A 19846-nucleotide genomic window follows, 5' to 3' on the forward strand; every position below is an offset into this window, starting at 1 on the left:
GATGGGATGGGAGGAGGTGAAAGATGTGCGGAGTTTGGGACATCTTCCAGTGTGAGGAAACTACTTGGGGAAGGATTGGAATGTGGATGTCAAAGGACAGAAAGTGGGAGGAGAAGGGATAACATTGGGTAGGGAGTGGTGCTGGGGTTAGGCATTCCAATGTTTTCACAGACTGATTTACCAAGAAAATCATTCCTAGTCAAGAGCACAAAATGTGCTTCATAGAAGCATCAACACATCATGTTCCGGCTCTGAAATTCATTCCAATGATTGGGTTCTTTTTCTGAACAAGTTCGATCTTATCCACATCCTAGAGTCTCCTCACCGACACTGACATGTAACAAGGTTGACATTAACACAAACTTTATTCTTGAAAGCCAATGTTTTGTCATGTTACCTCTTGTCAATATTCATACCCTGTTGTCAACAGCATTTCTGTGCAAACGTGTTGACTCAGGAGTTTTCCAAAATATCTCAATGCTTTTGCCTGTTAAACATGCGATGTGGACAAGATCACTTTTTAATGTCGTTCTTATGATGCTTATTGGAGAGCCAGGAGCAGCTACCATGCACTGGGCACTACTTGGAATGTTATCCCTTCCCTAAGGGAGGTGAGGTACATCAGAGAAAGTAGGAGGATAGGGTGCCCATTGGAGACCAACGAGTGTGTGTGTGTGGCATCGGGACCATCACTTGAGGCAGGCGCCAATTTACTGTGCTGGGAATGGCCACCATTAGCTCCTCCATACAGGTGAGGTCAGGCAGACATGCCTGTTCCTATCCAGGTAGCTCCGACTGGCTTTAGTTGTGGAAAAGAGAATTTCATGAGTGTTGCACAATGTGTGGGTACTAGAGGTCATAGATTCATACAGGTTCACTGAATGGAAGTTGCATTAAACAAGGACCCAAATCCTGCCCATCACTGGGTGCAAATTAAAAGCTCTGTTATCTGCTTCTTCACCATGCATTCCACTCAAGATAAATACAGCAGAGTGGTGCAGCAGTTAGTGCTACAGCCTCACACCACCAGCGAACTGACCTTGATTCTGACCTCAAGTGCCGTCTGTATAAAGTTTGCACGTCCTCCCTGTGACCACATGGGTTTCCCCCAGGTATTTTGGTTTCAGCTGACATCCTAAAGATGTGCTGGGAGGTCAATTGGCTTCTATAAATTATCCATGGTCCATGTAAATTCAAAGGCAGTCAAAGGGGAGTTGATGGTGATGTGAGAGATGATAAGTTATTGGATTACAGGACAATAAGAGAAGGATTGGGACTGATGAGATTCCTCTGTAGCTCACTGGTTCGGGCCCGATGGACTGAAGTGGTCTCCTTCTGTGTTATAATAAGTAAGGGAACACGCGCACACACGTGCACACATACACAATCAAACATGCATGCAAGCACACACACATACATAGATTCATGCACACACATAGATACGCACGCACACACGTGCCCAGACATGCGCATGCACACACACACACACTAATTTTTAAAATACTAAAACATTTAAAAACACTTGCTGATCTTGTTCTTGGCATGAATCGTACATAAAAGGGTATCTGAAATTTAGTCTGAGGAGCTGTAACATTTGTTGCCATGTTCTTTCTCGGAGAACTGGTCCTCACAAAGTATATTTTAAAGTAAAGTTAGATCAATTTAAATCAGTTTGCTTGTCCACCCTTTAGCATGACAGATTCCCTCTGATCAATGTATAATGTTATCTATTTGGTAGTTTATTGCAGACCTGTGACACCGAGTGCTGCAAATGTTTGGAAAGGCACAATATATCACTGAGAAGCTAATAATAGGGATTAGCCCACGTTATTGCCAAAATTTCATAGTGACTTTTAAAATGGAATAATTCATAGTGCTCACTAATGCCAAATCTCCAAGTTAAGCTATCAATGTGCCATTTCAAAAGGTAAATGCAGCTAAGACCTCTTAAAATGTCAATTTTTTCTCCCCATAGGAAAAATAAGAAGCAAACCTACCTTAACGTCCAAACTAACCTCCTCCCCTAGGATGTTCTGAAATGTTCCATAATCATTGCATCACCTCAAAAGTGCAATGACCTTTGCTTTGGATGCAAAAACATCATTAAATGAGTGTTCCGATTATTTGGTATTAGTTTATTATTGTCGCTTGTACCGAGGTACAGTGAAAAACTTGTCTTGTGTACCGATCGTGCAGGTCAATTCATTACACAGTGCAGTTACATTGAGTTAGTACAGAGTGCATTGAGGTAGTATAGGTAAAAACAGTAACAGTACAGAGTAAAGTGTCACAGCCACAGAGAAAGTGCAGTGCAATAAGGTACAAGGTCACAACAAGGTAGATCGTGAGGTCATAGTCCATCTCATCGTTCTTCAAGTGTGTGGCACTGCTGAAAGGACTTGGATGAAGGTGACTGGTAAAAGGAACAAAAGTGACATGAGGTGAAACTGTTTCACACAGATTGGTCTTGATGCACATGCAAAACTCACTTGGCACTCTGAATCTCAACAATGAGGTCAAAATTGGAACCTGCTGACCCACAGTGAAGAAGGAATTATTTGCATTTCTGATGGGTCTTTCTGGATGGAAAACACAATGATGCGGGAGGAACTCAGCAGGCCGGGCAATGTCCGTGGAGAAAAGCAGGCGGTCAACGTTTCGGATCAGGACCCTGCTTTTCTCCAGGGATGCTGCCTGGCCTGCTGAGTTCCTCCAGCGTCATCGTGTTTTTCATCTAGATTCCAGCATCTGCAGTCCTTTGTTTCTCGGGTCTTTCTGGACATCTGGAGCACCTGAGAGGCACAGTGGCACAGCAATTAATGCTGCCGCCTCACAGATCCAGCAGTCCGGGTTCGATCCTGACCTCTGGTGCTATTTGTGAGGAGCTTGCACATTCTTCCTGCCATTGTGTGGGATTCCACAGGTGCTGAACTTCCCTCCCAAAGATGTTCTGAATGGTAGATTAATGGGCCATTGTAAATTATCCCTCGTGTAGGTGTTGACAGGCACTTGAGAGAGAAGAGGTTACAGGAATGTGCTTGATGGGATTGCTCGGAGAGGTAGCACAGACTCAAAGGTCTGAATGGCCTCCTTCTACATCATGAGAAAGTATAAAATGTAAATTGAGGAATGCAGTGCTGGTCCATCAGTTGAGGCAGGTTCAATGTTCTAATGGGAGCTGGATAAATATCTGAGAGGAACAAATTTGAAGGGCTATGGGGAGAGGATGGTTGGGGTGGGCAGCAAGTGGGACAAGCTGGATTGGTCTTGAAAAGAGCCAGTATTGACTCGATGGTCAAGTGGTCTTCTTCAATTCTGTAATTCTGTAAAAGCGAAACATTGCTCCTTGAAAGTAATTTGCAGCGTGATCGCACTGAGGAATGTATTTGGAGCACCGTCTCACTGTTGGTCATTGCGACACGCACCTTCCACCATCTTGACAAGCCCTATCTCAAGTAGATCCCCCATGCATCTCTCCTTTTGCTGAAAACTGTTGACCCCTGAGAGTGATGATGGGAAATGAACACTGACAATTGCAAAATGCTGGGGCAGACTCAAATTCCTTTCATTCAATCACGCGGAAGCTTTTGAGACATTGGAAGATGCTAAAACGAATGGAACCACAGTCAACGATGAAGGGATGAAATGTACAGGGTGTTAGTGAGACCACACCTTAGTTTAAGAAGGAGATCTAGGAGCATTGGAGGCAGTCTAAGTCAGGTTCACCAGGCTAATTCCTGGATTATCCTATTAGGGGAGACTCAACAGGTTGGGTCTGTATCCGTTGGTGTTTAGAGGAATGAGGAGCAAGCTTATAAACATATGAAATCCTGAGAGGAAGTAACAAGGTAGATGTTTTCACCAGTGGGAGAGTCTCGAATGAGGGGACAGAGTTACACGATAAGGGACCAATCATTGAAAACTGAGGTGCGTAGAACTTTCTTTTCATGGAGGGTGGTGAATCTCTGGAATTCTCTGCCCCCGAGGGTGGTGGAGGCTGGATCATTAGACATATTTAAGGAAGAGATAGATAAATATCTGAAAGATTAGGGAATTGAGGGCTGTGGGGAACTGGCACAGAAGAGGAGTTGAGGCCTTGGGCAGATCAGCCATGATCATATTGAATGGCAGAGCAGACTTGAGGGGCTGAGTGGCCTACTCCTGCTCCCATTTTCTTGTTCTTGTGGAATGATATTTTAATTGCCTCTTAGAGTCGTAGAGTAAATACAGCACGGAAACAGGCCCTTCGGCCCAACTGGTCCATGCCGACCACAGCATCCTCCCTGCTAGGTTCAATTGCCCGCGTTCGGCCCATAACCCTCCAAGCCCCTCCCCTCCACGTATCTATCCAAATACCTCTTAAGTGTTGCAATTGTACCCGCCTTGACCACTTCCTCTGGCAGCTCATTACAGGTACTCACCACCCTCTGTGTAAAGAAGTTACCTCCCAGGTCTCTTTTAAATCTCTCCCCTCTTATCTTGTATCTGTGCCCTCTAGTTATGGACTGGGCAAAGGACTATGACCGTCCACCTTATCCATACCCCTCATGATTTAATAAACTTCTCTGAGGTGACCCCTCATTCGCCTCTGCTCCAAGGAATAAAGATCCAGTGTAGCCAACCTCTCCCTATAACTCAGGCCCTCTAATCCAGGTAACATCCTTGTAAATCTCTTCTGCACCCTCTCCAGCTTGACAATGTCTTTCCTATAACAAGATGACCAAAACTGCGCACAATACTCCACGTGCGACCTCAACAACGACTTATATAACTTCAACATAATCCTTAACTCGATGCCCTGACTGATGAAGGCCAGCATGTTAAACGCCTTCTTCACCACCTTGTCTACTTGTGTAGCCACTTTCAGTGAACTGTGCACTTGTACTCCCAGGTGCCTCTGTTCCACAACACTCGTCAGTGCCCGGCCATTCACTGTATAAGTCCTACCCTGGTTTAAATGTCCAAAATGCATCACCTCACGCTTGTCTAAGTTGAAATCCATTTGCCATTCCTCAACTCATCTCTCTGAATCCTCCCACTGGTCATGCTCCTACTGCTAAATTAAGTTACAGCCTTTTTATTTCATCTTTGAGGTTTAATAAAGGGCCAGGGATGTCATTTAAAATGTGAGAATGATCAGCAGATAAGTTTGATGATGGGCCGAGCTACACTGGGGTGGGATATCTCTCGATGTAGCCCTTCAGTTTGGCCTTCTGCCTTGCTGTTGAGCACGTTGCTGGGAGTGATATCTGACAGTCCCAGGGAGAGGACGATGACTTTGCCAACTGCCTGCAGATGGGGATAGCTAGGGAGTGGAGAACATAGCAGGCCTGATCAAAGTTGGCAGCAACAATTAGACCAGAGTCTGGAATCATAAAAAAGCAATGGAGAGGATTTAGAAAGAAGTAGAGGAATAATGGGCGAGGAAAGAGGGTGAGATGGAGTCCTGAGTGGGAAATACTGAGAAAGAGAAAGATGATAAATAGGACAGGAAGTAAAGTTTAGAACAATTTTTGACACTTCTAAAATCTCTGATATTTTACTGCCTGGATGACTGAGGCTCTGATGATTAATTTGTTCTCTTTCTGAGCTGGAGAGAGTGATTGGTGTCGCATTAACAATTACCTCATTTAGTAAACTGTACTTAAAGTGTTCAATTCCAACCCAAGCTTCTTGCGACGAGTTTAAGGAGAAATTAAAATACAAATCAAGCAAGTTGTTAAAAACATCAGGAAGGTCGTGGGTGAGGTGCCATTTGGGTGAGGACTCTCGTGGAGTGGAGTATATCTGTGGAAAATTCTGGTTAGACCATATCTGGGGCACCGCAATCAGTTCCGGCCACCACACCTTAGGAAGGGCATGTTGTCTTGGATGAATTAAAGTGTTGGTTTTAGTTGATGTCTCTGGGGCTGTACTCAATGGAGTTCAGAAGGATGAGGCGGGATCTCATTGAAACTGACCAGATATTGAAAGGCCTGAATAATAGTGGACGTGGAGAAGATGTGTCCATTAGTAGGAAAATCTATATCCGAAGGCACAGCCTCAGAATAAAAGGATGTCCCTTTAAAACTGAGATGAGGAGGAATTTCTTCAGCCAGAGGGTGGTGAATCTGTGGAATTCATTGCCACAGAGGGCTGTGGAGGCCACGTGTATTTAAGGCAGAGACTAATGGGTTCTTGATTGGTAAAGGGGGTTAAAGGTTATGGGGAGAAGGTGAGAGAATGGGGTTGAGAAAAAAATCTGCCACGATTGAATGGAGGAGCAGACTCGATGGGCCGAATGGCCTAATTCTGCTCCCATATCTTATGGCCTTATGGTCCTACCAGAATGATATCTGGACTTCAAGGTTTAAATCAGAGAGTGAGAGGATTGTAGACCATGGAATTCAGGTTAAGGGGTGATTTGATTGAATCTTTTATTAAATTAAATTAAATAATCTGTCTGAGGCAGAATATAAGAACTGGGACACAGTGTGGGTCTGAAACTGATGTTAATCAGAGTCATTAAGGTACAAGTGCGTAGAGAAAGGTCAGAGATTAGCCTTGATCTCACTGAAAGGTGGAACTGTCTCAAGAGACTGTATGGGCTCCTCCTAATCCACTGTTACTATATTGCGTATAGATCAGCTGATTCCTTAGAACTAAAGATTTGCCATCTTCTGAACACGCAGGCTGAATTCACCAGAGTGGTCTGTGGGATGACAGGGTCTCCCCCTGAGGAGAGATTCCAGTAGGCTCTGGAGTTTAGAAGAATGAGAGGAGATCTCAAAGAAACTTACATTGAGAAGACATCATTGAAGGTGACAAAATTGCTCCAGGGCTTAACAGGTTGGATATTTCTCCCAACTGTGGAGTATAGAACCAGGGGTCACGCCTCATAATTAGGGTTTGGACATTTAGTACTGAGATGAGGAGACATTTCTTTACCCAGCAGGTGGTGAATCTTTGGAATTTTCCACCACAGAGGGCTGTAGAAGCTCACTCACTGAGTTCATTCAAAACAGATCAATCGATTAATTTCACGTGCTGAGGTAGAAAACCTTGATCTTGGTGCATAACAGAGCAGCTTGAAGGGCCAAAAGGCCTACTCCTGGTCTTATTTCTTGTGTTCTGATAAATTATCCTTTAATAGCAGTAAGCTCTAACATGGTTTGCCAGACGAGGTATTGAATAGGAAGTCGTTGACTAAACCCCAGCTATAAAACAAATTTGAAATGAAACATTCCAGAAGAAATTCTTTATTTAATCTTCTGAGAAGCCCAGTGATATTATACAGCAGACTACAAAAATAAATGTACTTTGTATAGATGTTTGCACAGATCACTGGACACATAGAACAGCTCCTTGTAAAGCATCATTACCCCATTAAACTGTGTAATACATGAACTGTTGCAGACATTTCTATCTCCGTACTTGTAGGGTCACATAACTATTGTTTAAAATCAAATGAAGTAAATGAAGGCACTGAGTGATGTTAAAAAAAAATAACCATGATTAATTCTCCAATTAAGAAAAATTCTCATGACTTAATCACGGTATTCAGAGCAATGTGAAAAAAATAGAGCACCAATATTCTTGAGTGGCACAAAAGTAAATGCTTTGCCTTCATAATCCTTAAAGTTAAATTCTTCCTCCGTGGACTAGCCCCTTTCAATCACCTCTCCAGTCATACAATCATGCTGCTTAACTGTGATTAATTAATAGCACTGGTACAAACAGAAAAGATCGCTCGGTCAAGGCAGATCTCTATTGAGGCTGCTTACAGTGCACATACAGCAGACTGCTGCTTTGTGCTTGATGTGCAACTTTCACCTCATGCAACGCGATCAATTAAGATGCCTTTTTAGGACTTAAACTTAATTGCAGAGAGGGGGAAACAAAGGTGCTTCCCCCCGTGCGCAATGTGACATTTGGAAAATGAGCTTTCCTCCTGCACATTAACATTTCAAATTTTTGATAGCCTCAAATTAAAGTGCACATTGTTTCTTAGGGCAATCTGCCAAAGACACCAACCCACCCCTCAAAGTCAATTTGCTACCATTTCGTGAGGTGGAAGCTGGAAAATCTGTTTTAACTGTTAGATGATTTTGCATGTTGTCCATCCAAATGTTGACTTTTTAATAGCCTGACTTTTGGCCGTTTAACAGTGCAGGGAAGCATTCCTTGTAAGCTGCTGATGAACTTGTGGTTTTCACTTTACTACACGCTCTCTCCACTAATGCTGACACTAATGGAGCTCTGTAAGGAATTATTTTGCTGTGATTTACCATCAGAGACAGTTACTAACAACTTACTGAAAAGCCTGCAAGAATTTCAGACTTAAATAGACAGAAAGTCCCATGGAGCCTGCTGACCTGATATCCGAATTCCCTGAATGCATTCCTGATACGTGAAACTCCGTGCCGAAGGATATGTTTTTCAGATTTACTGTCCTGTCCTTTGACTGTCTTTTGTTGAGCAGATTGGTCTACTCGTGTACAAATCAGGTTCACATATCAGCTTGGAAGTTCTTCCTTGGTCATCTGCACTGAATGTGCAGTGTAATAGTATCTGCACATTCATCTCTGCTTCCAAAACTTGGTGGCAATAGAATCAAATTTTAGAAGCAAAGTATAACCGACACAATTGATCAAAGATGTATTGCTAACATTCCTTTTATTTTCAATCGTGTGTTCTTGATCCTTTGTATAGATTGCCTGAAAGGAACTTTGAGTAATTTTTCACTTATGTTGTTCAGAACAACAATGTGGTGTGTACTCCGTGAATTTTCTTTTGGGAAGTTTACAATAATTCAGGATGTAATAATTTAGCGCTAATGTGTTTATGGAACATAAAAATAGAAAAAATAGAAGCAAGAGAAGGCCATTTGGCCCATCTTGCCTGCTTCACCATTCAATAAGATCATGGCTGATCTGTCACCTTAGCTATACTTCCCATACTAAGTCCATATCTTTTGGTTTCTGTTCTCACCCTTTATCCCTTAGCTAACTTCTTATCTCGCTTCCTGCAATAACTCCATTTCTCTTTGCTTCAGTCCCAACCCCATATCTGATGACTCCTGCACTGATCCTGTATCCTTTTGTTCCTTCACCAAGCCCATTTCCCTTGATTCCCTAAGTATCTAATTGGAATAAATAAATATTCAAGTTTCATTAGGTATTGAGCAAAAGGTCTCAGGTGACCAGATGACCTTTGCCCTATCATAGATTCATAGAGTGTTACAGCATAGAAACAGGCCCTTTGGCCCAACATGTCCACGCCAACTGTTGCCCAGTGAGCTGGTCCCACCCGCCCGCATTTGGCCCATAGCCCTCTAAACCCCTCTTATCCTTGTACTTGTCTAGATGGCTTTTAAATGTTGTTAATGTGCCCGCCTCAACCACTGTTTCTGGCAGCTCATTCCAAATATGCACCACCCTTTGCGTGAAGAAGCTGCCCCTGATGTCCCTTTCAAGTCTCTCGCCTTTTAAACCTATGCCCTCTTGTTTTTAGGGCCCCCCCCCCGGGAAAAGACCCGACCCGAAACATCGACTGTCCATTTCCCTCCTTAGATGCTGCCTGACCCACTGAGTTCCTCCAGTGTCTTTTGTGCCACACCAGATGCCAGCATCTGCAGTCTCTCGCGTCCCTAATGTCACTTATCAACAAGCTTTTGCATCCACTCCTCCTGCTTATGTTTGGTTGAGATCTCTAAGGATAAGTATTTACAAGGTCAACAGGTTGTCCAAAAACCTATCCATCTCAATCACAAATGTCTGAGCATCTACAGCCCTTTGGAACAGAGAATCCCAAAGATTCACAACGCTTACAGTGAAAAAAAATCCTCCTCATCTCCTAACTCACCTATACTTTGTGGGTGACCACAATCCCTCATGCTGGACGAAGGAAAACGGCTTCTCAGCATCTGTTCTCGTGACTTCCACATATCTCAATGAGATCACCTTTATCCTCTGGAGATTTTAGATCTGTTCTACTCATTCGAAGTTTCGATTTTAATAGGGCTGATGAAATTACCAGGTAACCATGAAGACAAACACAAGTATGAGATAAGAGCTTGAACTATGACAGAAAACGATTCATTTTATGTCCAAGGCTTCACCTATTATGACAGTACTATCTAATGTATGACAAAAAAGCTATGAGATGGTCTAAAAATTCTCTTCCTGCAGCAGTTTTTATTGAATGTTTACCCGTTCTATTGTTGGCATCAACCTCATGCATAATCCATTCTGACATGCCTCATTGGTATTGATCATGGCACCTATGTATTGTAAAACACCTGACTGCAGTTTGCAAGTTGAGAATTCCTTTAGTGTGGAATGTGCTCAGCTGTTGTTGCAGTGTTGATTGCAGTTCAGCTGGTAGCACTTTCTCTTCTGGGATGGAAGGTTGTGGGCATCAGTCCAGATATAAATATTTAGCTATATAAGGCAGGCTGACACTTCAGTCTGGTGCTAAGAGGGTGTTACAGTGGCAGAGCTTACAGTTTTTAGATGTTATATTGAGATCCTGTCTAGAATATTAGATGATCGATCTCACTAAAGTATTAAGGAGAAGAACGAAGAATCCGGCACAAGTTTTCAATGAAATATTTATCCTTAACCAACAGCAATAAAAACTGATCATCCACACCTATTATATTGCTGTTTTTGGGATGTAACAGTCGGCAAATTCACTGAAAGGCGTCCGATCTTCCTATATTGCAGCAGTTCAAAAGAACTTCATAGCTTTGAGAGATTGTGAAAGGTTGTTATACAAATGAAAATCTTTCTTTTTTTATGGAACATAAAGTTTCAAACAATAGCAAATCAACTATAAGGATTAATTGAGGTCTACTCATTGGTAAAGAAGTTGGAGAGGAGATCATGATGGGTTTAGGTTGAGTAATAAAGATCTTACCGTTAGCATTTGGTTTAAGGATTGATTTAAATTGATTTAAAGTCTTGGGCTAAATCTGTTCAAGAGGGATGTGAGGGCAAACGTTCTTACACCGAGACATGATGATGTGGATTACACTGCCTGTACGGGTGGTGGTAACATAAGATAAGATAGAGATAAGATATCTTTATTAGTCACATGTACATCGAAACACACAGTGGAATGCACCTTTTGCATAGAGTGTTCTGGGGGCAGCCCACAAGTGTCGCCACACTTCTGGCACCAACATAGCACACCCGCAACTTCCTAACCTGTATGTCTTTGAACCAATTAATGCTTTCAGAAGTACCCAGATAGGCTCTCAACAGACAATAATTTGCAGGAATACCAAAGAAGCAAAGGACTGCAGATGCTGGAATCTAGATGATAAAACAACAGGATGCTGGAGGAACTCAGCAGGCCAGGCAGCTTCCGTGGAGAAAAACAGACGGTCAACATTTCGGGTCAGGACCTTTCTTCAGGACTGAATATAGGAAAAGGGGAAGCCCAATATAAAGGGGGCCAAACCGAGCAGTGATAGGTGGACAAAAGAGGGGAGACGGGGTGGGCACAAGGTGGTGATAGGCAGATGCAGGTAAGAGATAGTGATAGTCAGGTGTGGGGGAGGAGGGGAGAGCAGATCCACTGGGGGATGGGGCAAAGGTAAAGAGACAAAGAAAAAGAAAGGTGGAAAAAAGTGTGATAGGCTGGGAAAGGGAAGGAGAGAAGAAATGTGGTGGGGGTGTGTGTGGGGAAGGGGTGTGGGGATGACTTAAAGTGGGAGAATTCAATGCTCATGCCATTAGGCTGCTGGGTTCCAAGATGGAAAATGAGGTGCTGCTCCTCCAGTTTGCGCTTGGAATTCTCCTGGCAGCGGAGGAGGCCGAGGACTGACATATCAGTGATAGTGTGGGAGGGGGAGTTGAGTGACTGGCAACTGGGAGATTCAGATTACGGTTACATTCAGAGCGCAGGTGTTCTGCAAAACGGTCATCTAGTCTGCGTTTGGTCTTACCAGTGTAGAGGAGGCCACACTTGGAGCACCGAAAGCAATAGATGATATTAAGGGAGGTGCAGGTGAATCTCTCTCACCTGAAAGGACTGTTTGGGTCCCTAGATGGAGGTGATAGACGTGGTGTAGGGGCAGGTGTTGCACCTATGGCAGGGGCAGTGGAAAGTTCCTGGGGTGGGAGCGGGATGGGCAGGGGCGAGGAGTGAACTTGGGAGTTGCGGAAAGAGGTGGGGAGGGGAAGATATGCTTGGTCATGGGGTCCCGTTGGAGATGGTGGAAGTCCATCGATTTGACAAGGTGCTGTATAGTTCATTGCAAAGGGGTGGAGTTGTTCCAACCAACTGTTCCCATCTTGTAGTTTATAATATTAAGTGATGCAGTATGTCTTGAGGTTGCTGAAGATGGGTTCTGGGGAAGGTGTCTTGGTCAACTGCGATCAGTTTGAAAGTGACGAGAAGGAGACATCGTTCTGAGGCCTGATCAAACCCTGCCTCTCGGATATATCTGCTGAATATTTTGATGACATACAAAGATCTGAAGGCCTCTGGAGAGAGTACAAGGCAGTGGGATTAGTTCAGGATTACACTAACAAAATGCCAACACAATCACATTGAGCTCTGTGGTCTCTCTCACTGGACAGTGACTCTGTATTGGCGCCGATATAACTCACTGTTGATTGGTGTACTCCTGCAATGGCGATGGTAAATTACCATTTTTATTTCACAGGCGTGAGTGGCCATGAATCAATGAGCATTCCAATCTGCTGGGTAATGAAAAACCATCTCACAGCAGCTTGCTACTCGATAGTCACCTTTCAGATCACACACTGTAAGTTGCCACGCAGAGTGGAGTGTTTCTAGCAATTTAAGCACAAATGTCATCATGGGGGAAGTGATGAAGCAGAAATATCACTGAGGGTTGTATCTGTATGACTGGGCGACTGTATTATGTCCAATTGACTGATTAGATAACAGAACCAGAGAGCAGACATAGGGAATGCAATTTCCTTTATTCATCCACAGGATGTGGGTGTTGCTGGCATAGCTGGTGTTTATTGCCTGTCAATGGAATGATTTGCTAAGTCATTCAGGCATTTAAAAGCAAGCCACTTCACTGGAGGTTGGAGTCGTATATGGAAACCAAATAAAGACAGCAATGTCCTTTTCCCCTGAAGAACATTAGCAATCTATATCGTTTTTTTAAAACAATCCAATGCTTCTAGTCTCCATTACTGATAGAAGCATTTAATTCCAAATATATGTAATTGCTGCGGTGTTGTAGTGGTGGTTACTTAGTCTGGGAACTAGACTTCTGGACCATTGATCCAGACTCATGAGTTTGAATCCCACTGCAGGAGCTGGAAAATTTAAAATCAAGTAATTAATTAAATATGGATTTTTTTTAATGGATCGCCGTACTGGATTGTTGTAAAAATCTAATTCCTTAGGGGGAGGAAATCTGCAATCTTTACCTAGTCTGGTCTACATGTGGCTCCATACCCATCAACGTGGTTCAAATTCAGATCAGTTAATTGTCACATACAACAGGGTGCAATGAAATTCCTTGCTCGCATGAAGCTCACATAGTAAACAGTATACATGGTAATAATAAATACAGCAATAAAGACAGTGATAAGCACAAAACAAGAGAATGCCTCATCATAGATAGGGTAGGGAGTCAGGATGTTTTTCCCATGGTGGGGTTGTCAAAAACACGGCATGGGTTTAAGATGAGAAGAATGAGACTTATAGCGGATCTGAGGGTTGAGTTTTTTCACACAGAGAGCGATTGATATCTGGAACTTGCTGCCAGAGGAAGTGGTGAAATCAAATACAATCACAACGAGGCACTTAGACAGACACTTGAATAGGCAGGGCAGAGAAGGATACAGACCCAATAAGGGCAATTGGGATGAGTGTAGATGGGCAAAAGGGTTGGCATGAACATGGGGCCTGTTTCTGTGGCAGACCATCTAGATAAGTACATGGATAGGAGAGGTTTAGAGGGCTCTGGGCCAAATGTAGGCAGATGGGACCAGCTCACTGGGCAACACAGTCGGCATGGACCAGTTGGGCTGAAGGGCATGTTTTCATGTATGACTCTATGCTTTATGCTTTGGAACTTTGTTCAAAGGCAATTAGAGATGAGCAATAAGTATCATCATTGCCGTGACATCCATGTCCCGTGGATGACTGAATTAAAGAAGAATACCAAGATAAAGTATCAAAACAAGAAGAAGAATTTTTGTTTTCACTGAGGGTTGATGATCCTTTCAAATGAATGATGTTAAAGCTCCTTCTGCTCGCTCTTCTTGGTGTAAAGTGGAGGAATCTACGACACAACGGGTCCTCACTCTGGTACATCAGTCAGTCGAGTGGTGAAGTTGGAGATTCGGTGCACCCAGAATCTCAACGCCAGCTTGTCTTCTGAATTCCAGTGCGCGGTGGGTAGAGATAGAATACAAGCCAAAAAATGAGCGGTGGATTACTGGTAGGTATCTGTGTAATCGTCAGCTAAAGGTAAGTACAAACCAGCCCAGAGTGCTTCCATCTCCTGTGTTAATATTAAGGAAAGGGATTGATATTGACTGACTTCTTGGCTTCAGTCTCGGAGAATATAATGCATTTCCATTTTTTGCACTGAAATGAGATAAATATATCATTATAATATAAATTGCACACAGGAATCTTTGTAGCGCACTTGGCATGCTATTTTATAATCTATCTCAAATTGTACAATTTATATCTATTTAATGAATGTACCCATTAAACTCTCTGTTAAAACAGTTCCAGCAGATTAATAGACATTCACATCCAGAAGCAAAGAAATGCTGGCTCTTCCCGACAAATAATAAGGTGCATTTCAAGGACAACTGAGCAGGGAAAATGACTATTTGAGAGACCAGATTATGACATAGGGTGAAAGAATGATAATGTCCTGAGATCTTCAGTCGCTTGTCAAGAAATTCCAGTGCCCTGGGATGACGGAGGTGGTTTGGTCATTGTGCAACTGCGTTAATTTGGTTACAACAGAGGCTTGAGGACAGAAGAGGGCCAAGCACATGAACTAAGAGAAACTTTTTAACTTATCTGTAGGTCTCTCAGGTAGGCTCTGCAATTTTAAAGTCATGTTCTCCTGTTACATGGGGAACAATGTCAGCCTGTGTGTCATAATCATAGGAACTACTGCAGGGAAACAGGTCCTTCAGCCACTGAGTTCATGTTGACCATCAACCACTCATTTGCGCTAATCTGACACTAGTCCCATTTTGGAGACACAAGAGAGACTGCAGATGCTGGAAATCTGGAGCAACGAACACAAAATCCTGGAGGAACTTAGCAGGTTTTTCCCTCCATAGATGCTGCCTGACCTGCTGAATTCCTCCAGCATCTTGTGCTCACTAATCCTATTTTATTCTCCTCACATTCCCATCAATCCCACCCCACATTCCAATCCCCCCTCCCCTCCCCCCCCCCCCCGAACCTACCACTCACCTACACACTCGGGGCAAATTACAGCCATCAATTAGCCTACCAAGCTGCACATGTTTGGGATGTAGGATGAAACCAGAGCACCCGGGGGAAACCCACACAGTCACAGGGAAGACGTGCAAATTTCACACAGACAGGGCCAGAGGTCAGGATTGAACCCAGGTCTCTGGCGGTGCGGAACAGCGGCATGACATAAATCACTTTGGCTCACAAAGGTGACTTAATTCAAGAGGTGGCTGGTCCGGTTTTGTGATTGGTGTGGTTTGGCCCAGAACAAGTCGTAGACGTGCCTCATTCCAGGTTAAGTTGACATTTAATCGCGTAATGCTGAATAGAAGCAGTGATCCACCTTCCAGGCAACAGACGCATGTTTGGTGAAGAGAAAGTGGTGCCACAGTGGTGCAGCTATTAGGGCTGCAGCCTCGCAGCTCCAGTGACCCAGGTTCGATCCTGACCTCTGGTACTGTCTGTGTGGAGTTTGCACTTTCTCCCTGAGACCACATGGGTTTCCTCTGGGTGCTCGACTTTCCTCCCTCGTCCAAGAAAAATGCAGGTGGGTAAGTCAGTTGGCACTGTGAATTGCCTTTATTGTGTATATGAGCAGTAGAATCTGGGGAGAGTTCATGGGAATGTAAGGATTAATGTAAATGTGTGGTCGATGGTCATCATGGAGGACCTGTTTCTATGACAAATGACTCTTGATTAAAGAGATAAAAACCAGAGCTTCAAGCGTTTTCTCTTAATTGTTTTTTAAATGTAGTGGATACCATCACATGATGATGACCATTGTGGTTTCTCTGGGGGCTGTCGGCCATGTGAATTTTGTACACACTGGGCCTAACCCATGTCATTTTTGTTTAGCCTCACTTTTCAACAATAACCTACCGAACAAAATCACGGTGAATATTCATCTCCGAAAGCTGATTCAATGAATTTACTTGAAGACTGAATGAAAACATGTAAGCTACAGACATAAATGGGGCCAAAAGTGACATGGATATCCATCCCCATCCATGCTTTTCTATGTTGATGGGAATGCGTGCAAAATCTTACTCCATTGCATGTGTGCTGTTTCAGGAGTTGCAATCGGCATGTTTTGATTAGAGATAAAGATTAATCTAATAATGCCTTGCTGTTGAACACAGCAGTACAAACAGTGGCTGTCCATGGCACTCAATAGTCAAGGTTCAGAGACAGAGAGAAATTCTGATCAAAAGGATTATTGTTAATCTTCCAAGTACATGGCTGTGGGGATTTGGGCAGCTTTGTTAAAGTTTATGTGAAGGCTGGAAGGTGCAGAGAGGGTAAGTATTAATTCTTAATGTGTCAGAGTACGAGAATAGCTCAGTCCCTGTGGAAAAGGCTGTCTCTCTGAAAATCAGATATTAGCAGATTATAGTCTCATCTTTACTCCACCCGGGGAATAGAGATAAACACAGTCAGTTTGCAGATGAAAAGGCTACAAGAAGAAAAGCTGATGTTACAAAATTAAATGTCTGTTCCAAGGACATTCAAATGTCAGTTTGATTGAAAACACCACAACAAGAATTGATATGTGAGGAATAGCTTCGTAAAATTGTGTTCATTGTTTTTTTTCATCAAATTCACTCGATCCAAATAAGGTAGACTGTTCGATTGTTCCCGGCAGTGGGTCAAGTTACACAGTGGTTAAGGAAGAATACAGAGGCCTGGAGTGAAGACCCTGAGGCATGAGCTCAAATCCCATTCGGGCAGTTGTGAAGTGTAAATTCCGCAAATTAAATTCATTAAATATATATATAATACACACCTGGCATGTTCAAAATTCACATAGCTCCCTGGATCCCAAGAGAAACCACAATGGTCTTCACCATTTGACAGTAATCCACAGCATTTACCAAACAGTTGTGAGAAAACTGCTTGAAGATTTGATTTTTGTCTCTTTAATCAGGAGATATTAATCATAGAAACAGGTCCTTCATCACACTGAGACCATGATGACTATCAACCACACATTTACACTCATACTGTCAGAGTCATTGCAACTTCTAGATTTCTGTTTAAAAAAAAAGTTCACTGATGTCTGTTAGGAAATTAATTTTCTTTACCCTGTCTAGCCTGCAGTTGACACCTCTGGTGAGTCACTCAGATAATGGTAGCATAATAGCTAAATTACTGGACCAGCATACAGAGACCTTGGCTATTGATCCTGACATATAGTTTCAATGGGAGCTTTAATTACTGAATTAAAGTAACTAAATAAATAGTGAATTAAAAGTTGGTCTCTGTAATGGTAACAACATGATCAGAAAGTTGTAACACTTGATCTAGTTCACTACTTTCCTTCAGGGAAGGAAATCTGCTGGTGTGGTCCTCACTGTGACTCCAGACCCAACACTGCTCACTGCCACTTAAGTTTTCGAGCCATCAGGGGTGGCTGATCCCAGCAATGTCCCATTCGGCAATGGAATAAATAAACTAATTCAGTGAACAAAATACAAAACTGAAAAGGATTGAGCACTATTTTTAGAGTCATATCAAGTGGGACAAAGAAACGAATGCTTGTGCACACCACTTTGCTCATTCCTCCAACATAATTATTTTGACAGTAAATGCTTTTTCTCAGTTTGATTCCATTATTTTTTTCTGTTCACTTGGAAAGGAGTCAGTTCTTTAGCTGTTGAAACAAATATTGCAGCAGGTGGCAAAAAGCTTCTGTTTTAACTGTAAAGCACCTGAACCCAAGTGTTTCGTTTGCTCTATTAAGCTCTCCTGTTAACATGCCTCAGGAGACTACTAAGCAAAGGGGGAAACGTTGCAACTGAAAATCATTTCTTATTAAGAAAAATTTTTCTCCAGATCCTGCCATATTGCACAGGCAACTAAAAATACTAATGTGTTTCTTTAAGTGTGAAATCAGCACAATAGGTTCGATCTATGGGGAAAAAATACCACGTTTTCATTCAAAGAACTGATTTTTGAAAATTGTCAAAGTCTTTTAGGAAGGAAGTTCAGATGTGACACAGTGTTTGTGAATTTGTGTTAACAGCTTCGTTCAGGGAAGCACTGTCTGTGAGGGTGGTGAATGTGGGTTTAGTGGTGAACTCCACAAGGGAACTGGGTGGATAGATACGACAAGGATAAAATATTGCAAGAAAGTACCAAGAATGAAACTGCTAGGATGGTTGTACCAAAGAGCCTGCACGAATGTGATCACCTTGCCTCTACCCTCTGCCATTACATCATTTTATATTTACTTTCTTTATCCATTGATTTTATGGGACGTGGGCATCACGAGCCAGGCCAGCAGTTATTGCTCACCCTCAGTTTAAAATAAAAGGCAAAGTTGAGTTTATTTTCTTCTGCACAAGTCCACGTCTGCACAAGTGCAATGAAAAACTTACTTGCAGCAGCATCACAGGCACACAGCATCAAAGATGCAACATTCACAAGAAAAACATGAGTTAAACATAAATTATACAAAATTACACAAGAGAGAATGCAATTAGAACAAAAGAAAAACAAAATCCATTGGTAAATTGGTTTATTATTGTCACATGTACCGAGGTACAGTGAAAAACGTTGTTCTTCATGCCATCCATACAGATCATTTCATCACATTGGTACATTGAGCAGTACAACGTGCGAAATGCATTGCAGTGCAAAGTGGTCATAGTGTTGGTCTGCTGAGGCAGTGATTAGGGTTGTGGTTGAAGGGAAGTAGCTGTTCTTGAACCTGGTGGTGTGGGACTTCAGGCTTCTGTACCTCCTGCCCAACGGTGGCTGGCATGACCCAGACGGTGGGGATCTTTGATTATAGGTGTTGCCTTCTTGAGGCTCAAGTAGATACTTCCGATGGTGGGGAGGGATGTGCTGTGATGTACTGGGCTGAGTCCACTACTCTCTGCAGCTTCTTACGTTCCTGCATGTTTGAATTGCTGTACCAGACCATGATGTAACCCTGAGTAGGTGGTAGCTTGGATTTAATGACTAGCTCCGTCATTTTGAAGGGGATTTGAGAAGCATCCACCTTACTGTGCATTTGGAGCCATGTGGCAACATGAGTAATGGCAGCAGATTCCTGTTCTTGAAGGACATTAATGAGCCAGATGGATTTTTACATTGAGTGGTAGTGTTATGGTCACCATTAAGGATACGATCCATACAATCCAATGCATTATTTCAGATTTTCTGTTTGTTGTGTTGGGACTTGAACGCATGTCCCATAAGAGCATAAGAAGTAAGGGCAGGAGCTGGCTATCCAGACCTTTGAGGCTGCTTGGCCGTTCATCAGAATCATGGCTAATCTTCTATCCCTGTCTCATTTTGCAGCCCTCTCTGTGAACTAGGTGACTGGCCTGTGAAACAGCCACTGAGCTACACTTAGAAGGATTAAAACTGCAAAAGAAATGAACACCAGTCAATATTATGAGGGACCAAGAGAGAG

At 42.9% G+C, this 19846-nt stretch overlaps 1 protein-coding gene across 3 annotated transcripts in view; it reads left to right on the plus strand.

The window, feature by feature from the left end:
- The window catches only part of LOC127575759 (protocadherin-9), a 728604-nt gene that overhangs the window by 589837 nt on the left and 118921 nt on the right, over positions 1-19846 (plus strand). The window lies entirely within an intron of this gene.

This window comes from Pristis pectinata, chromosome 11 (genome assembly GCF_009764475.1).
Source record: "Pristis pectinata isolate sPriPec2 chromosome 11, sPriPec2.1.pri, whole genome shotgun sequence".
Taxonomy (NCBI): domain Eukaryota; kingdom Metazoa; phylum Chordata; class Chondrichthyes; order Rhinopristiformes; family Pristidae; genus Pristis; species Pristis pectinata.